The sequence below is a fragment of the Mauremys reevesii genome, linkage group 7 (genome assembly GCF_016161935.1).
Source record: "Mauremys reevesii isolate NIE-2019 linkage group 7, ASM1616193v1, whole genome shotgun sequence".
NCBI lineage: Eukaryota > Metazoa > Chordata > Testudines > Geoemydidae > Mauremys > Mauremys reevesii.
In genome coordinates this window covers 120,171,888-120,185,958 of record NC_052629.1, presented here as the reverse complement: position 1 = coordinate 120,185,958, position 14,071 = coordinate 120,171,888, and the positions used below count along the sequence as shown (strand labels likewise).

General features: G+C 40.4%; 1 long non-coding RNA gene across 1 annotated transcript in view; it reads right to left on the bottom strand.

The window, feature by feature from the left end:
- Positions 1 to 686: 686 nt before the first annotated feature.
- LOC120409258 overlaps positions 687 to 14,071 on the bottom strand; it is a 38,868-nt gene continuing 25,483 nt past the window's right edge. The window contains exons 2-3 of the long non-coding RNA XR_005601231.1: positions 5,424 to 5,569; positions 687 to 748 (exon numbers count right to left, since the gene is read on the bottom strand). This is a non-coding gene — a long non-coding RNA (uncharacterized LOC120409258). The remainder of the gene's footprint in view (positions 749 to 5,423; positions 5,570 to 14,071) is intronic.

Genomic DNA, 14,071 nt, shown 5'->3' with positions numbered 1-14,071 from the left:
ATTTTCATGCCTAATGTTAGATTGCAGTGACGCTGACAGACAGTGGTCTAGTGGGTAAGGGATTGATGTGGGTTCTGTTCCCCACTGTACCACTCATCTGCTGTGTGGCCTTGGGTTAGTTGTTTCCCCTCCCCCCACCCCTTAGCTTTGTTTATTTAGAGTGTAAGCACTTTGGGGCAGGCATTGTCTATTGATTGGTGTATATACAGTGTCTAGCACAATGGAACCCCAGTCTCAGATGGCACATTTAGACATGCAATATAAATAACATCTATTTAAACTTACTGTTTGCTTCTTGGAAAATGTTTTAAACGTAAGAAAGAAGCCAAACTCATTCTATAAAGTAAGCTGGAGTGCAGATGTACAAACAGGGCAGATTGGCAGAGGCCCGGGGGTTTTTCGGCTTCCTCTCAGCGTGGGGCATGAGTCACTTGCTGGAGGATTCTCTGCACCTTGAAGTCTTTAAACCACGATTTGAGGACTTCAATAGTTCAGACATAGGCTAGGGGTTTGATACAGGAGTAGGTGGGTGAGATTCTGTGGCCTGCGTTGTGCAGGAGGTCAGACTAGACAATCATAATGGTCCCTTCTGACCTTAAAGTCTATGATTCTATAAACTTCTATCTCATCATTACCTCTTGGGAAATATTTAATATTTCTGAAGATGAATCACCGGTATTCTTCTTTGCTGGTTCTGGTGCCTTTGCCTTTATCCTACCAACTGGAGTGATGAGATGTCCCATAGCACCTTTGTGAGAGAAGCAGGAGAGTCTATAGTCTAAAATGATCCTTTAAGAACAGATATTAAATTGTTCAGATCCCACATTTAAAAACAGTGGTATATTTTTCTCTCAACCCACTCAAAATCCTGTAAAATGGCTTTTAATAATTTATCCCATGCGGATATATAGTCTAACCTTTTCATAATGACTTAACTTGCTATAGCACGTCCTTTTCATGAATAGTGGTATTATGTTTGCCAGTTGTCACAGTGGTATTGTTTCCTATTCATTTTCTTGGTGTATGCTCTGTAGACCTGGGAACTTGTCTGCCCAATATGCTTTTTATCACCATTCTCAGTGTTATCTGCAGAGTCTCTAACTCCTCCACTACCATCCCTGGAATTATGGTGACTGCCTTAAGTAGTTCTCTGCCTCTTTATCCTTTGTTAAAAATAAAAGTCAGACATTGCTTTAGAAGTGGATTTAGTGCTTATGAAAGATGTTAGGCTCCAGTTCAGGCCAGTATCCCTCTTCAGAACAGCACTTAAGCAAGTGCTCAACTTTAAGCATGTGTTTAAGAAAACAAACATTCATTGAATTAAAAGAGGGATGGTCACATTTAGGGTCAATTCATTATCCCTCTGCATGCCTGAGTCTGTTGACCTGGGCTCTGAGTAGGGTGGCCAATGCCTGGTTTTCGACTGGAAAGTCCAGTCGAAAAGGGGACCTGACAGTGTCTGATCAGATCTTCTGACCGGAAACCCAAAGTCTGGTTACTGCAGAAGGGGAGGTGCTGGGTCATCCCCCCACCACCCCTACTTAGCTGTGGCAACCTCTTACCTGTGTCCGGCAGCTGAACCTCCCAACCATGGCTCCACAGGTGAGTCCCTCCTGACATGGGTGGGGGAGGGGGTGGGAGGGGAAAAGCAATGAGTGATGGGGAGGAGGGAAGGAGGTGTGGATGGGGGCGGAGCCTCAGGAGGAAGAGGCGGGGCTGGTTTTTAAATATTACCAAGTTGGCAACCCTAGCTCTGAGACTTGCTGCTGCAGGGTTTGGTCGCTACAGGCTCACACCAGATTAAAGTCCCACTTAAGACCTATTTGAGGCCAATGTCTTTAACTAGCCCTATAGAAGGAGTGAATTTCACCATTAGTTTCTCCCCTCCCCTTTTCTTTGTCTTCTAGTCTTTTATATTCCTTCACTGACGAATATTATAGAGCCTGATCCAATTCCTATTAAAAGGTAAGGAAAGATTCTCATTGGCTTCAGTGAGTTTTGCATCAGGGTCATCATGATTTATGCTCAAGCTAGTCTCCTTCTGCAGTCTTAAAAGAAAACTAAGGAAAAGTATAGGCCCAATCCTGAATGCCCTCAACTCCTTTAGAGCATGTGAATGGGAGGTCAGTGTGATCAGGGCACCTAGCAGGATTGGGCCCCTTTAGGGTTTTCATTTACCTTACTTATTTAAATGAAGCAGAAAATCTCCTCTGAATGCCATATAATTTAAGTCCTTGCCCCTCTCCCCGAGAAATGGTGTAGGAAAAATATCTACTCTCGAGGCCTGACCTTGCCATATTTTTCCTGTGCTACCATCTGGCTCTAAGAGGAAATATCCTCTAATAAATGCTGCTCCCAGAACTGTGCTGCTAACATGACTGATATCACTAGTGATGGTGCTTATGTTAATAAGGACGTTAAAGGGAAAAGCTAGGATGGTTCTGTACAGAACAGAATAAAAACAGCCTTTGTGAAATAGAAAAAGAAAAAGAGAAAGTGGGAAGGTAAAGAGAGGTTATTTCTAATGAGGTATTAAAAATGATGAGTGAAACCAAACTAAACTATACATATTGCTGAAGAGCATCCCTTGCATGGTACTACTACAAAACTCTCTTTTCATGAATATTGTACAGTACTCGTTGAATGGTGATGGGTTTGGATTTGGGGACAGTATTTAAAATCTGAACGAGGAGTATTTGAGAGAAAGATTAAGTGTCCAGTTTTCGCCTTATCAAGTTTAGTTACAAGTGGCTGGATCTATAAAGACCCATCTTGTTTGCAGCTGGGCAAAGAGGCTCTAGATGTATTTTAGTATGTATGTATGGGTCGGATTTGACTACCAAAGTATCACATGTTGTTCCTGTGAGATTTTGGCCCCATGTGGCAGAGCACAATTTATGAGATCTGATGGGACGAGAACCAAGATTCTCATGGATTTCCTCCAGTCTAAGAAATTGAGCTAGATCCAAGAAGTAGGTCCTTTCCAGTTTGGGATTTAATCTGGAGTGACTATCACAGAAGTGGATTCAGATCCAGGTATTTTAATCCAAATTTCTTCTCAAAACTCAGAATATTCAGATACATCAGTCAGTTTGGGCTCTCTTTAGTTCTGCGTATGCAGCACCTGTGTTTACCTGTGCAACCACTGGTAAATATGCAAGCAAAGGCCAACACCAACATGGATAATATGGATTCATTTGCATTTTGACCTACTCTACATGTACAAATGCAGGTTTTGAATGTGCAAAATGGAGATGCACACAAATTTTGCAGGAGCAATTGTGGAACCCAACTGAAAATTCAGCTCTGGGAGTCTTCCCCCACCCCCCGATAAGAGGTATAATTTCTATTTTCCTCTATTAAAACTACAGTAGATGCCATGGTTAAAATCCATTAAAATACAAACAAAGTAAAATTTTGTTCTGCCACATGCAGCAATGCATTATTTATCATCATCTCCTGACTAATGCTAATTTTTTTAAATTAATGCTCAGCATTTTCCTTTTTGTGGAAGAACATAGGTTTGGCAGGAGCTCAGCTGCAGGCTGAGAAACACCCCTCAGAAACTATTTTAATCTGAAAACAGTTAAAGTTTGGATGAACAGGTTGAAACATATGTCCAATAGGCACTGAAGTGAATGCAGTTATATTAATAAATCTACAGAAAAGAACAAAGGGAAGGATTTATAAACGGGTACAGGCCTTGAGTTTCTCTGAAATAAAAGATGTGTTAATGTACTTCCTTGTTTTTATAAAGGGTCATGAATTATACTGTATATATCTGTCTTGCAACAATGAGAAGTAATGACTGAACAAAAGGCTGTGAGTATATTATTTTTCTTGAAGAGGATAGAGCTATATAGGCCACGTACACTGTGTTCTTTTCATGTCAACTCTGGGAACCATTTGCAATATTAGAGCCGGATGATACTGTACGCTATACAACAATCTACTCTGTTCAGGTTCACTGGCCAAGAGTGTCACTGTGGAGTTACACTGGTGAGAGCAAGAGGAGAAATAGACCCTCAAACACTCACTGTCCCAATGCAGTACCTACAGTATCTGGCACAACCATGGTATCTTTCAGCACCTAGAATAGAAGAGAACGCGTCCAATGGTGCAAGACATGAGAAATAATTCTTCCCCATAAGCAAGACACGAGAAGTAATTCTTCCACTCTACTCCATGCTGATTACACCTGAACTGGAGTATTGTGTCTAGTTCTGGGCACCACATTTCGGGAAAGATGTGAATGAATTGGAGAGAGCCCAGAGAAGGGCAAAAAAATGATTAAAGGTCTAGAAAACATGACCTATGAGGGAAGGTTGAAAAAATTGGGTTTGTTTAGTCTGGAGAAGAGAAGACTGAAGGCTGAGAGGGGACATGATAATGGTTTTTAAATACATAAAAGGTTGTTACAAGGAGGAAGGAGAAAAAAATATTTTCTTAACCTCTGAGGACAGGACAAGAAGCAATGGGCTTAAATTGCAGCAAGGGCTGTTTAGGTTGGATATTAGAAAAACGTCCTGTCAGGGTGGTTAATCACTGGAATAAATTTACTAGGGAGGTTGAGGAATCTCTGTCATTGGAGATATTTAAGAGCAGGTTAGACAAACACCTGTCAGGGATGGTCTAGATAATACTTAGTCCTGCCATGAGTGCAGGGACTGAACTAGATGACCCAAGTCCTATGACTTTCCAGTCCTATGATTCTATGTTAATGGTAATCCATATCTAATTAAAGGTAATATTATCACAAGCCACATCCTGAAGTTCTTGAATTCAGTGGGACTGTTCAAGTGAGTAACTAACACTTAAAGTGACTAATATGGACTGGAGAATCAGGTCTTTTGTTTTTGCTCAATGAGCCATTTCCCATTAACTTCCTTGCAAATCTGTCAGAATGAGGACTGAGTAAAATCCAAGAGCCAGTTTTCAATCTCCTTACTTATGTTGGATAATTCCATCAGTAATTCAGTTGGTTGCAAGGGGACTATGCCTGGAGTATGGTATTACTCAGAATGAGCCAGGGTGTTGGATAATTGAAATAAGAAATACAAAATGGAGTTTGTGACATGAGACTTCAGAACTCCATCCTTGTTTACCTCAGGGGCACTGACTCAAAGCTAGCCCCAACTGGTCAGGACTGGATTTTCCTGCCTTTGGGCTCTGGACATTGCATCTGTTTTCCCGCCCAAATCCCTGAAGGTTCTATCACCTCAGACTTGCTTGGCATTGCTATTTGGAACAGTCCAATTTTTCCTGCCTTAACATATATAAAAGATTGACCCCTGTGTGGATGCGGGGTGTCCATCTGAGCGGCAGCCTGTGCATGGTGCGGTACGGGTCTCATCGTGGTTCCGACCATATCAACGAGAGTGACACCTATCCCGAAGACACCGGAGAAGACCTTCAACACTTACCTTATCCAGCTGTTCCATCTCTGGAGAGCTTCTCTTCCACGGAGATCACCATCCATCCGCTGGACTCCTCGGAGTTCCTCCTTGACGGCTTTCCACTAGCCCAATAGTTGAGGTCCTGAGCACCACCACCGCACACAATTCAGCACCTAGATGAAGTAGGACAAAATCAATCTCTGTTATAGGGCACTTGGCCAAGTGAGGAATTTATCTGGGTCTGGGCTTTATGCCCCATTGGGTCACCGTCACTATTGTTATTGGTTGTAATACTGGTTTGTGTTTGTGGTTTTCCCCCTTCCCTATCAATTGTATTCTTATCCCTAATACACATCTTGTTGCTTTGACCTTATTTACCTGTCTCCTCTTCATTATACACCACATGATACCTGGGGTATTGGTCCACTAGATGATTAGATACCAGAGTGGATCATATCTGCACTTCTGAGAAAAAGTGGTATCCATTTTCTTTCCCTCTACCACACCTGATTTATTCTAAGAGTTACCTTTTTCCCCCTTTAAGGCAATAGGGGCGTCAGAACCTGGCCATGGGAGAGGAGTTCAGGAGTTGGCCGGTTGCCATCATGTAGATTTCAGGAATCCACAAGGACACTGAGTCCCTGAGAAAGAGGAACAAAACTCATAGCCCTTCCCACTCAAAAATAAAGCTGCTTGATTGAAAGGAAATAATACAGGTAGCCTGTTTCCTGGAGGATTGCTATGTTCTAATAGTAGCACTGAATTGTCCAAAGTGATTCAGCACATTGATGGGAACCCATTGTTAAAATTCTGCTTTAAAAGTAAAGGAAGGCTGGGGTGATTTCCTTGCCTTGGGTGGAATTCCCCTCCTTTCTCTATACTTATCCCTACAGAGATGACTTATCCCTGCAGCTCAGAAATACACCTTTGGATTGGAGCCACATGCATCTAATGGCTGGTATTTAATAAAAAATACTTTTGGAGGAGGATATGCCTCCCTCATCCTGCTCCTGACCCTTGTCCTCCAGTTCCAAATTACTCCGGCCAAACCTGTGTTATATTAATAGACTCAATACATTTGAAGAGCAATGTATAAGTATTTCCAGCAAATGCACTTAGTAGACATCTGATTGCAAAGTGATGCTGCCTCTCTCCTTGGTTATGGTTAGAAGGGAAAGCAAATCTGTTCCCCATTTCCACTCCCTTCCTCTGCTTAAGTGCCTTCTCCCCTAGAAGATAGCTAAGAGTCCTTTGTTAAAATGTTGGCAGCACAAGCCCAATTCAACAGTAACCAAAAGATAAAGGGCATTTTACAGAGATTTCTTCTGTCGAACTTAGAGAGAGCATTCCTGTTACTTTTGTGATGTTCTGTATTCTCCCCACTGACTGCTAGGAAATATATCTGTGTTTTAATTAAACCAATTCTCTCCCCAGCCCCGCTTGTTCTGCTGCTTGATCCTGCAGTGAAGTTACAGTTCTGATTTTGGCATCACAGTCTAAGGCCCTGGCACTGACTGTCACAAATCCAGCAATTCATAGCAAGATCAAGTAGGAGAAGGTAGGCTGTGAGAAGCCTTTTTGATGGCAGGGAAAGTTATGACAAATGTGTGACAAATAATTAGATTTGTGTTCACATTTGATATAACCGAGATGTTTCCCAAGGGCACACAAAATAAAATCTTTCCCTAATGAACAGATTCAGTGAAAAATACAATGGGCAAACTCCATCTCCCTAAACACCTGTGCAACTCAATAAGCAATACACATGTTTAATCCATTAGTTCAGTATGTCATGAGTCTCCTTCTACTGGCTGGTCCAAAAAGAGGATAAGACTCTTTTTACTGCTGCCAGTTAATGGAGTTACTTCCTTTAGCTCAGATACTAGCAAGAAATTGTGCAAGAAATTCAATCCCCACTTGACAAATTATTGGGGTAGGGAGTCTTTCTAACACGTCTTGACATTAGGTTACAAATGTCATTGAGGACAGATTTTGCCCATTATGCTCAGTTTTTGCAATGCCAAATCCAAGCATATTTGCCCTGAGTGTATTGGATTTTTTCATCTGTAATTTGTTTGCATTGGAGGAAAAGACATTTGGACCCTTTGCTTTTTGATTGTTATGACAGCTCTGATAAAGCTACCAAATTCCTGGTATTTCCCTGTGGCTACATCAATTTACAGCACAAAGGGACCAATCCTGCTACCTCTGCAGTCAGCACCAACACTCTCATTCATTTCAGATGGAGTAGGATTAACCCTCCCATAGTTTCTGTAACTCATTTAAATTTGGGCCATCCAGATGAGAGCCAAACATGTAAAGAAGAGCAATAAGGCCACACCATTTACGTCTTCTGCACCCTTTTCCCAGAAAAAATCTAAGCTGATGAAAGCCCTTTAGCCTTTGTTTGTTCACTGTGGCCTGCAAGCTATCATTTCATGCAGTAAAAAAGGGAAGCATTCAGCTTTATTTAATATTTTTCCAAACCAAACACATCATAGTACAAGCAACTGTAAAACACACAACAGCAACAAAAACACAATAACATAAAAACAGACCTCAGTTTACATCAAATTATCTTTTGTTTTTTGGAGGATATATAATCCTTTTGCGCAGGAGTTGTGTGGTGTTAACGCAATATTACTGGAGAAGGATAGGTTTTAATTTTGCATTGAATGTTAGTTCTTTGAACTTTATGATTTAGTTTTTTTAAACCAGGGAGTTCTTGCAGGTTCAATAAAAGCATTGCATAAGCTGTAACGCACACACTGCACAATTATTTGGTGGAGAATTAAATCAAACGAACCCAAGTCTAATTTACTTCTTTCCCATATCTTTTTGGAGAGAGGAGGTTTTCATTTTTTAGTAATGCCACTAGCAGGGGTTTGGTTACCTGGTAGTTATTAATCCTCCTTTTAGTTTCTAGCATCACTCTTTATGTAGCGCACAATTCTGCCATTCTCACCCCAGATGAGTAGTACCTTATTGAGTGGCAGGCTTTAATAGGGCTGCTTATGAAGCAAGATACTACTCAATAAGTGATGGTGTCCTAAATTATTTATATAAGAATAAAAATCGAGAGACTTCTAGAATGCAATCATGTGTATTCTTCTAATCAGTGTTTAAAGATCGATTCAAGTTGATGCAATTGAAGCACAAAAGTCCTCTGTGCCAGACTTATGCCAAACACTGAAGAGTGTCTTGCTTTAAACTATTTACAAAAACTATTTGCCAAAGATTCATCACCTACATGAAATCCAGGCAGTTCAGGCAATCATTGCTTACATGTACTTATTTTAAAAGGAATGAAAAATCTAAATGCAGTAAGTCAGTTTATCACTGAGCAAGACTTATTCCATCTCTCCTTGAGGAAACCTGTGGTATATAATAGCATCGCTACAAATCATTTTTATGCTACTGGAGATAGATCTGAAATGAACAATGAAAAATATTCATTTATTATGATTTAATAACTGCACCTGTCTTAAACTATGGACCCATCATAAAATTGACATAAAACCATTTTTATTAAAATATCAAGACAGGACACAACCAACAAGGCCTACATGGAAACAAACATAAACAAACAAACCCTCAGACTTCATACTTTCCTAGTTCCTCTCAATCACATTTCTACCCCCCTGAAAAAATCTCCATCAAATCTTACCCAGGAATGCTATACAACATGGCAATATGTTTACAAAGAACAATTGAACATCCACAATGAGGACAGAACTACTCATATACTATACATATGTTAACAGCAGAAGTGTCTAAAACCTTCAGAAATGAGAATCATTTTTTCACCTCATGCAATCTGAACTTTTCAGCCAACTACAAAGTTAATTTGAGTGATCCTTGATAATTAAGGGGTCTATTCTCCCACCATTATAAACCAATTATTTTGGGCAGGATTTGCACATGAATACTGAAGAAGAAACAAACACTTCTAATTAATAATGGCCAGTTTGTATCTGCCTAAGTATTTCTATTGCTCCCATCAGCCTTACCCCCACAATCTTTGATGTATTATTATATTTTTCCTTATGACACCCCTGCAAAGTGTGATATTATCCAAATGATAGCTTGAGGCACAGCAACACTAAGTGACTTGCCCAAGGTCATAAAGTGGCAGAGTATGGAACTGAATCTGAACATAACTATTTGACAAAAGTAAATTAAATAAATTCCTATTAATCATTGCTATAGAACCAGAGTGCTTTGCAAAACACAGGAGCAGCCACATTCCCTGCCATGGAGAGGCCTTACTATGTACTTTCAGTATGAAGAAGCATGTACTCATATATCAATGACAAAAAATGGAAGTTAATGTTTTATCACTAATGCTTTCTCCTTGGCAGATACAGTCCCAATCAAGTTAGAGATGTGCTAAAAGAGTCACATGATTTTAAGTCAGGCTCCTCCTTTCACAGACTGAATTAAACCAATTTCATGAAGGACAAAGGCCAAGGTCTGATTTATATAACACAAGGATATAATGTTATAACTAGCTGTTTGAAGCTCAGAAGCAAAAGATCAGGGACGAAGCCAGGAGCAAGATTTCAGCATGTTGCATGGGGAGTTAGCCCTCCCAGTAATTATAGCAACATACTTCAGCTCCCCCTACAGCATTATGAACATTTACCCAGTGATAACGGTGATTCAAGGTTTACCATTAGCAACGTAATGACAGCTGGGGCATGACTACGCAGTGCTAGTACAATTAGGTAAAAAACATCAGTGTGTTTTTTCCCTATGCCCAATTTGGAGTGCAACAGTGGCCATGAAACAACATGGCAGGTAATCATCCTAACATGAGTTTAAGGTGCAATCTTTGAGGAGAGCCAGCACTACTGAACTAACCTCTTAGGCTAGCTTTAGAAAGATGATGTAAAGGGCTTGTCTCGTCTAGAGCTGGGCAATATTTTTTGACCAAAACTGTTCTGGGCAAAGAAATGCCGATTTGGCAACACAAACATTTCACAATTGTGTGTCAATTTCACCAAATCATTTTGGTCCAAAAAAACCCCACGACCACCTTTAAAAACTTCCAAAAACATGAAAACATTTTCTTTTGACATTTTTGCAATGAAATGTTTTGATTTGTTTCAATTCAAAATGACTTTTCATTTAGAAATGTCCTTTAATTTTATTTTTACAAATGAAAAAAATGATCAGACTCACCCGCAAATGTTTTGCTTCAGGTCAAATGAAATATTTCATTTGATCCCAAATGAAATGTTTTCCAACTTTTCAATTGGCAGAAAAATGTTAACAATTTTGGGGGCGGGGTTGGCCTGAAATTGCCAGCAACCCCAAAAATCTGTTATTCACCCAGCTCTCAGCCAGACTCAATATATTTGCACCATAATAATTGTGTCTTTGTGCAAACCTCCAATGTAAATAAAACAGGGCTTATCACACCTGTGCAAAAGAAAAACAGTATAGACAGGACGTAATTATAGTTATCAGACAAAATGACATGTTTATAAGCACACAACAGATCTTTAAAAGTTCAGTTTCTAAATACTCTTGAAGCCTGTAGTAGCACATCTACCTGTAACCCTGACTTGCAGTGAGTAGCATTTACTCATGCGAGTAGCCCTTGCATAGCCACCCATATACAAACTAATTGCATGAGTACGTTTGAGTTAACCCCCAGTGTTCTTCAAAATTGAAAAAACGTGAGTTATAACAAAAATATGGTTAAGTGCGGATATTTTCAGGATCTCAGCAATGCACAAAAACAGCTACAATGAGGGCCAAATTTTGCCTACAGACATTCTTGTGAAATTCCCATCCATTGACATCAGGAGGAGTTATGTACATGACAGACTAAATTTGGCAGCTGGAAACTTAAGTGATTGGATCCATTAGCGCCTTGGAGGCCAAAGATCTAGTGCTAAGGATTGGCATCAAATGCAGCACGTGGCTTGTCTATGCCTGTGCACAAGGACTGTGTGGTGTTTGTTCTCATGGTGAAGTGACGTTTTGAGGGATAAAAGAAATCAATCGAGGTTTGAGAGTGGGCAATGTACAACATGCTGTTTAAATCAAGTGTGATTAATTGCAGCTTGTAAACCTTTAAACAAAATACCACTAACAACATAGAAAGGTAATTGATTTGCTTGGATCTGTACAAAACCATTAAAAACAAAGCAGTTTGTAATCACCATGACTCCATAATTTTTTTCTAGGATTTGGGTGACTTTTGACTTGGTCTACCATGGATATATGATTTCGCTAAACAAGCGTTTGTTAATCTACAAATTAGAACTCTTTTCTCGGATCTTAGAACAATTCATATCAGCATTAACTGCTAGGCACACCTTTCCTCCTGCCTTTAATGCAGGTTCTGTTATATTCTGCTATTGCACCCATCCCTGTGGTACTGGAATCAACTGCAACCTGTTCTATCAGGACTCTCTTGTGCCCAGATGTACTAACTTCCTCTAGAAGTAACATACCACTTCACTGAATGGGTGATGGATGCCCCCATCTCAGCTGAGTTGTAGTCCTTAGGGCAGGGAGGATGGGGAGTAGGCCATGACTGTTGCATACCCCCATGTGCCAACCAGCCAAGCTGACCAGTTGCACCGGGGAAGTAACAGATTTCAACCCCACTCTTGCCATGAGACAACCACAAAGTCGTGGGAGGTTTTGTGCTTTGGGCTGGAAGCTCTGCAGCTAGTGCTGGTCATCCCAGAGCTTTAGGATGACACAGTCCCACAATGTCAAGTGTGTTTGCTGTTAGCATGGTTAAATGCAGCCCTAGTGTGGATGCCAGGTGTAACAGCAAACCCACTAGATGTGTGAATACTGCAGGCAGATACACTGATCCATGTTAGCTACGCTCAAGCATACTACAATCAATAGCATACTGTGACCCAAACCATTTAGGGTAGACTTTAACCATTGCTTCAGAGCACAGTAAGTACATTAATAATACTTAACAAACGTGCCTCAAACTATTGTATTCTAGCTCAATGTTAATGACAAAGCACTTGAAAAGAAAACAATGTTGTTTAAGTTAGGTTCCTCTAAACAAAACGGGGAGGTAAATCACCTGTTTTTGATCACACATTTAAACATTTGGCAAACTGGCTGAAATGGCTTTATCTAAACACAAATAGAGCATTAGCTCACACTGTAAACGAACTTTAATGAGCTTGGTGACATTTCTACACATATAAATGATCATTCATGGAAAAAAGAAAATATAATAGCTGGATCAGAGCTGTTAGAGTCACTATCATTATGCTAACGTTTAAATAAAAGGTGGAAGAAAAACAGATTGAGAAGAGAAAGCAAACAGAATGAGCACAGACAAACGTGTAGCCTGGGAGCAGAAAAAATGGCCCAGGAGTTTTGAGGATGTAAAAGAATAGAGCAGTAGAAAGAAAGTAAAACAAGATTGGGCCAGAAGAGATGTCTGGTTATCTGACACCCATCACCATAGCATCAGAGCACCTCACAAACTTTAGTGGATTTATCCTATAAACAAACCCGTGAGAGAGGAAAGTACTATGCTCATTTTAAAGATGGGGAAACCAAGTCACAGAATATGACCACATAAACAGCGGTAAAAAGCCTAGTAAGTCGTCATTCTCTCACCTATTGCCTGTCTTGTCTACTTAGATTGTACTTTAGGGCAGGCACTGTCTTTTTGGACTGTGTTTGTACAGTGCCTAGCACAAGAGGGCCCTTGTCCACGAGTGAGGCTGCTACACGCTTTGACAATAAATAATATTTAGACTGCAAGCCTCTTTTAGGGGCAGACTGTTGCTTACCGCACAACAGGGTATCTAGGTTGCTTGGGACCCCAAAGTGCTACTGTAATACAAATCATGTTCACGTTCTCTCAGGCAGCAGGAATTGAACTCAGCTTTCTGGAGTCAAGGCAAGTGTCTCAACCACAAGACTATTCTTCCTCCCTGCTCAAATACTAAGAGAGAGAGGAAAGAAAGGAGAGAGTACTGGAGCTGGAAGCAATGAGAGAGGGGGACAGAGGGAGAGGCAGAAGCATGTCCACGTCTTTCTATGTAGGAAGCATTTATATGGCCTCAGGTTCCACTGTATCTGAACAGAGGGCAGGTAACCAGGAAGGACTGATAAGCGTCTCTGAAAAAGAGCTAAAATCAAATTACATCACAGAACCCATTCTAAGGGAATCCTGATACTCACATACCATCGCAATGGGCACAGTACTAGAAATGAAGAGAACATCATGCTAAAATGAGCACATCTCCGTTTCAATGACAATAATTACTGTAATTAATTGCAATAGGTAAAATAGTTCAGGAGGTGGGGCAGGGGTGCAGGGGGAGGACAGTGCATTCCAAGAGTAGGTATTTTATTATCTCCCTCTTTTTAATGGCAAAACATCTAGTGATTCGAGGAGTTCTAGGATATTTCCAATGGGACACTGGTAGGAGCTGGTCATGCCACCAAAAATTTAATTTTGAGGAATTTTTGTAGACACTTTTTGAAACATAAAGCAAAGTGCAACCAATTATCATCAGATTGCTGACAAACTGAAACACTCATTCTAACAAGCCATCGCACAGGGGTATTAACACAGAGAACACACTGATTACCAGAACAATAATGTCACAAACCCGGGTTCCTATCACTTATAATGTCTGAGCCCAGATATGCAAGTGAAGACTACTCAT